The following is a 6,925-nucleotide window of genomic DNA, read 5'->3' as shown; positions in this document are numbered from 1 at the left end:
TTGTCAGCGGTATTAACTCGGACCTGCGCCTTGTCTTGTCTCTGATAACCACCTCTCACTCCCGCCTTCTCCCGTGCTGCTCCCCACTTATGGAATTCCCTACCACGCTCAATCAGACTTTCCCACAGCCTTCAAATCTTTAGATGCTCTTTGAAAACACATCTCTTTTTTTAGAGGTGACCTTATCCTCGATAACACTATTCACACTAATGCACCCTCACAACTATTCCAATCTCCACTCTGAGCCACACTCTCTCCTCCTATTTCAGCTGTGCCCTCTTCCCTTTAGAATGTAAGCTCTCTAATGAGCAGGGTCCTCCATACCCTTTGTTTTCATGTCTCCATTCTTTTTGTCTGCCTTGTCTGTTCTTGTTTTACGTATGTCTTGTTTTATGTATGTCCCTGTCTTCCCTACTGTATGGCGCTGTGGAGCACTGTGGTGCCTTACACAATGTACGATAATAATAATAAAAATAATAATATGCCTCTTAGTGAAGCAGATGATACACATAGTAGCCTGCCCCTGAAAAATGTGACGTACTTGGGTACATGCTGCTGCTGTTCCTGCTGGTGAAAGCAAATCACCAACCCACTGGCTTGTCACAGTTATATATTTACTTTGCCCAGTTCCGCTTGTCCACATATCTGTGGTTAAGCGTACAGTGGGTAGAATGGAATTTTGTAGCCCAATAATTACATTTTTACGAAACTTCTGACAGAAGTGAGGAATAGCTTTTCTAGTAAAATGGTGTCGTGATGGAATTTGGTAACGGGAACACAAGACCTCAAGTAATGTCTAACACCAGCTGCATTAATAGTGAATATTGGACACAGATATAATACTAGCATAGTCGCCATGGCGTCTGTGATCCGCTTTGTGACTGGGTGACAGCTTTCTAGTAGTCATCTTCTTTGTCTGCTTCTGGGTTGAAGATCCACCCCCAGCAGCAGGAACAGCAGCAGTGGGCCTAACACTCAAGGATTCCTCTGAGGAGTCCTGGATAGGGGAGGAGTCATCTCGCATTAGAAACTTGGATGCAGAACTAACTACGATCACGTTTGAGGATATTGATGATGAATGTGTTGGGGATGTAGATTGCAGGTGCTGGGATGTAGATGAGAGAAGGGAGGTAGCTGATGCTGGACTGCTTGTTGATAATTTTTTAGCATAAGTTTCTGACTTTCCCAATAGCTTTCCATGAACTTGCTTCAAATGGCGTAACATGGATGAGGATCCTAGATGGTTAAGGTCCGTACCTCTACTGACTGTGGCTTTACAATGCTACAAATGGCTAGACAACTGTCAGAATTTGGGTAAATATAATTCCACACATAAGAGTTGGATTTTTTGGTCTTATGCCCAGGCATGACAATGACCTTCTTATCACTGGCAGGAACTGCTGCAGTCTTTGTTTGAAGTGTATGAAAATAATATTGTGACCTGTGAGGTGGTCAAAATTGACTTAAAATTAGTGTTATTGAGGTTAATAATAAGATAGGAACAAAAAAAAAAAGCAAAATTATGTGATTTTAGCATATTTTAGCTATTTTTCTAAAAAAAATACAGATCCCCAGAACCAAAACACACGAGGGCGGTTTTGCCAAAACCAAAACACGAAGTTAATCCAGATCCTAAACCAAACCCAAAACCAGAACACGGGGGTCAGTAAACATCTCTAGTTTTTACATTCAGAGAAAATTAACCCTCCCATGCTCCACTAATTCAAAAACTGACCCCATGACAATCTATACTGCACCTCCGCAACCAAAGGGAGCAGCTTACAAGACACAAGTACAATATCTATATGAGAAAAAGAGTTGTGCATTGAGGAGTAGCACAAAAATTGCTCAAACTCCGGATCTCTCAATTCTTAAGCGACAGACATCTACTAAACAAATTTCATAGATCAATTGCACATAAATGCCAGACTTCCATAGGATGTAGCAGCAGAAGATGCCCCTCCGTTATCTAGGCCAGAGTTTCCCAAGCCCAGTCCTCAGGGCCCCTAACAGTGCAGGTTTTCCAGATGTTAAGTGATATAATTATACAACATGTGGATCTATTACAATGTGTTAGTCAGTAATGAAGCCTGTAGCAAGTGAAGGCCTAAATACTGAGTATATCTGCATAGGCAAACCGAGGGGGGGTTTCCTAGTGCCTGTAAACCCCCCTTCATGGCTGTGGCACTGTATAATTGAGGTGGCTGGACCCTGCCCCCGCTTCACACGGCTCTGCTTGAAAAGGGAGAGCTGCGTGCACCTAACAGTAGTGCAGGCAGCATTGCCCATGTATATTATGGGGATAGGAAGAGTTGGAGAGCAGGCAAGCACTGTCTAATATTATAGCCACGCCCCCATGCATGCTGGTCACGCCCACTGGTGGCGTGGTGTGGAAACCCCCCTATACAAATCCTGCGTTTGCCCCTGATCTGGCCAAACATGCATGCGCTCTATTAATAATGGAGGGATACCTACAAAAATATTTTAAATTTCCTGAACTCCCTGAAATTTCACGTCAGTACAGTCATTTAATAAGTAAATGTAGGGCAACAAATTCACTTTTAGGACAGTTTTTCTTTACACTATTTTAGAAATGTACAACAGACATTGGACGTATATTCCATGTTTAGCAGATTCTAAAGAGCTGTTAGAATATCTATGTTGGTGGTTTTCACACTTAGTAGCCACAAATAAAATACCGGTTTATTTCACTCGTGATGTTTACACCTTTTCTTCCATTCTGACTTTAGGATCTGAGGTTTAAGAAAGCATTGGTCTCCCTCTCTCTATCATACAGATACTAAAGGCTTCATAACATGAGTCATTTCATGGCCGGCTTGTCCGAAAACTTCTCTGTGATGGTAAGGATAACAGTGACAACTAGAGATGTTCACTAACCCCCGTGTTCTGGTTTTGAATCTGGATTAAATTTGTGTTTTGGTTTTGGTTTTGGATCTGTATTTTTTTGAAAAATTGCTAAAATATGCTAAAATCACATAATTTTACTCTTTTTTTCTCCTTACATTATTATTAACCTCAATAACACTAATTTTAAGTCATTTGCAGTCAGTTTTGTCCACCTCACAGGTCACAATATTATTTTCATACAATTTCAAACAAAGACTGCAGATTAGCAATGGAGCAATGGACCTCTCCTCTTTGTGTGTTACCTATATAACACAGTACAATGTGACTGCAGATTTAGAAGATCAAGCCTGCCAGACCTATTATTTGTATTTCAGCAATGACAATTAGCAATGGAGCTCTCCTCTTTGTGTGTTAACTATATAACACAGTACAATGTGACTGCAGATTTACACCAAGCCTGCCAGCCCTAGTATTTGTATTTCAGCAATGACAATTAGCAATGAAGCAATGGAGCTCTCCTCTTTGTGTGTTACCTATATAACACTGTACATTATGGGACTGCAGATTTAGAAGATCAAGCTTGTCAGACCTATTAATTCTATTTCAGCAATGGCAATTAGTAATGGAGAAATAGAGCTCTCCTGAATGTCACTGTAGACTTTGAAGAACACTAACGCCTTCACCCACAGTAGCGCTCTTTCACGCCTCCATTCCGCTATACAGTTCTGATTTTAATGAAATGAGTGGCAAAGATTACTGTGATCCGTCTAAAAAGCCACGTAGAGCTGAATTTCGAAAACAGGCAAACGTAAAAGAAGCCTGATATTAAATTCAGGACATATTTGTTTTTACCTATAACCGTGGAAGGTGAGATAGCGCTACAGGCATATTAGCCTAAGGTGACCTGAACTCTTAATCAGGCAGTTCGTGTATCCAACATATTGTTTATTTGTGTTGTTGTTGTGTTAAGTTTAACACTCCCATGTAGAATCACCATATTAATAAACAAATACTGTCATGACAACTACAATTTAACAAGAATCTCAGCAACATATTTAGAATACTGACATTCAGGGTTTTTGTTTTAGCAAAGTCTAATTGCTGTAAAATAAATTACAATGAATTGTTTCCTTGTGCTAAGGAACTTTGAGGGATACATATTTTCTAATGCAAACTCATGTGTTTATCACCTAACCAGATCCAGATTAACGCTGCTGGAGCCTGTAGGCATACCATCTTTAAAGCGCTAAGCCCCACCCTTTCTAGTATTGTGAAATCTGTCCCTATTTAACAGACAGGTTTCATAACTCTAGACAGGTATGCTGGAGAGCGGCACTGAAGCGGGGGACCCAGTAATAATTTAGAAATAAATGCTGGCGGTACGATCGCCTAGGGCAGATCGGCCGCCCGCCCTCAATTATGCGGTGCTGCTACGGGCGATAAGCTTAAGCTTTGCCTAGGGTGCCGAGCAACCTTGCACCGGCCCTGCAGGTATGTATGGCACCTCTGCAAAATAAGTCATGCCCCAATGTGCCCATACCACAGATTTTATCAGGGACCATGCTTCCTACGAAAATCAGGATTGCTGATACGTGTTGACATGCTTGCCAGTAGTTCGATGCTCAAACAAGTTTGGCAAATTGGTTCTAAAATTTCTCAAAATTTAGACCTGGTTAAAAAATCGAGAAATTCGCCTTTGGTTTGCACCAAAGGCGACCTAGCAGGGGCGGGCTGTTTTCCGGGTGCGCACTATGAATATATGTCTTCTAGGCCGAGAGGTACTACAATGGTGTTTTAAACACAATCGGAGCAGTGCGGCAGCATTCTCTGCCTGTCCCGCCATCATCATTTATTTATATTGCACCCGCAAATTCCGTAGCGCTTTACAATTATGTACATAGGGTGCGGCCATGTCTCTGCTAGCAGTGAAGGAGGAGCAGCCCCCCTAAGGATAGGTCTAAATCCGCCTATCGTTTGCAAATGTGAACATGTTCGAGTTAAATTTTAATATTTTTCGTGTTTTTTTATTGCGCATGGTGAACTTCGAACCCAAACACGAACCTTTCAATAGTGAATTGCAAGGACTACCATTTGATGTAAAAAAAATAAAATTAAATAATAAAATAATTTTATATTAATTAAAATATTTTGATACATTCCCACTAAGGGTGTGGACCGGCCACTTTTAGGGGGGTATTCAATTGTTAGCGTTAATGGGAAAAAACGAGCGCTCAAAAAATCTTAGCGTTAATACGGTAATTACTCACGGAATTTCAGCTCGCGGCGAGCTGAAATTCCGAGAGTAAACTATCGTATTAACGCTTTTCTCGCGCAATATTACCGTATAAACGGTAATATTTTTTGAGCGCTCGTTTTTTCCCGTTAACGCTAACAATTGAATACCCCCCTTAGTGTTTTGGGTTTTGGGTTCTGATTAGCTTGAGGTTTTGGGTTCTGATTTGTTTTGCCAAAACACCTGACGAAAGGTTTTGGTTCTGATTTAAGGTTTTGGGTTCTGATTTATTTTTAAAAAAGCATAAAAAGGGTTAAAATCAACTTTTTTGTTTATTTTTCACTCCTACGCTATTATTAACCTCAATAACATTCAATAACAATCATTTCCACTAATTTCCAGTCTATTCGGAACACCTCACACCTCACAATATTGATTTTAGGTACAATATTTGATTTTTTGGTACAGCAGCAACAGTGAACGTATTTTGAAATAGCAGTACCTATTTTTTGGTACAGCAGCAACAGTGAACGTAGTTTGGAATTGCAGTACCTATTTTTGAGTACAGCAGCAACAGTGAATGTAGTTTAATATCTGATACGCATCTATGTGGACTGCGTAGTGGAGTGGCCCCGGTACCCAATTTGGTACCGGGGCCACAATATATCACCCTCAACTGGTCTGAATTCCACTGCACATATGGCTGCTCCTACATCCTCTGCAGCATATAGAGGGTGTAGTTCGAGCGCGTCACTACCTCTTGTTTTTGACGACCATGGTACAGAGCATTCATCATTGAGATCCTATCAAGTATGTCAAAGACAGATAGCGTCGAAGTGTTATTTGTTGACTTTGTGAACAAAAAAACTGTCCCTGTTGCAAATCTTCGTGCAATGAAGTGACTTTTCCATTTAAAGGCTCAAGCTTTCAAGTGTAGTGTTTATAACATCATTACACCTTGATGAATTGCATCATTTTGGCACCGTTGCCTAAACGACTGTCAAAATTTTGGCCAATTACAGCAGGAGGTGGGGCTAAGATGACACAATATTTGCGTCATTAAGCCCCACTCCCACAACTTATTTATTGCGGGGCGAGAACCGGGGGGTTGCCCTGCTCTCCCAGGAGCCTGGGAGTTTTCCCATAAATGCGGGAGTCTCTGAGACATTCCTGGAGAGTAGGCAAATATGTGTTAAAGAAAAGCAGATCATTGATCTAGAGACTGAAGTGTCTTTTACATTTCTGTCTCCATTACTAAAGTCATGTTGTCTTACTTTTCAGTCTTTGATTAAATCTTGGTCTCCATGAAAATGGGCACCTCCATAGGCATCAATACATGGACACAGGACACAATTTCCGAACTGTGCCACAGATGGTGAAGCCAACCACGTCTTGCACTGGCTCAGCATCAGGGAGAATGGCAGACTCTTCAGGGAGTGAGGGAGATCACCCCTATTTCAGGGAGTCTCCCTGACATTCAGGGAGAGTTGGCAAGTATGCATAAGTATAACTGTAGTGTATTTTCAGCCCAGGTTACTCTAATTGGAAATGAAGAGGAAGAATGAGCAGACCCTTGTGTACAGGATGAAATGGCTAATGGCAGCTGTGTGCTGTTTATACTGAGTCTGAGTAACATTTTATTGTGTGAATGCCAATGCTGCTTATTACAGATTATACAATACATTTAGGGCACCGCACGCACACACACACAGCGTGTGATGGGTTCGCTCCTGCGCATGCGCGTGTTTGTGCTGATACATGCGTCTTGCTCCTGGTCAGGGTGCCAGTATGTGGGCGGAGTTGGCTACCTTGCCCGGCCGCTCA

Source organism: Mixophyes fleayi, chromosome 4, assembly GCF_038048845.1.
Source record: "Mixophyes fleayi isolate aMixFle1 chromosome 4, aMixFle1.hap1, whole genome shotgun sequence".
In the NCBI taxonomy this organism is placed as follows: Eukaryota; Metazoa; Chordata; class Amphibia; order Anura; family Limnodynastidae; genus Mixophyes; species Mixophyes fleayi.
The sequence above is the reverse complement of the archived record's forward strand: the minus strand, read 5'-3'. Positions refer to the sequence as shown.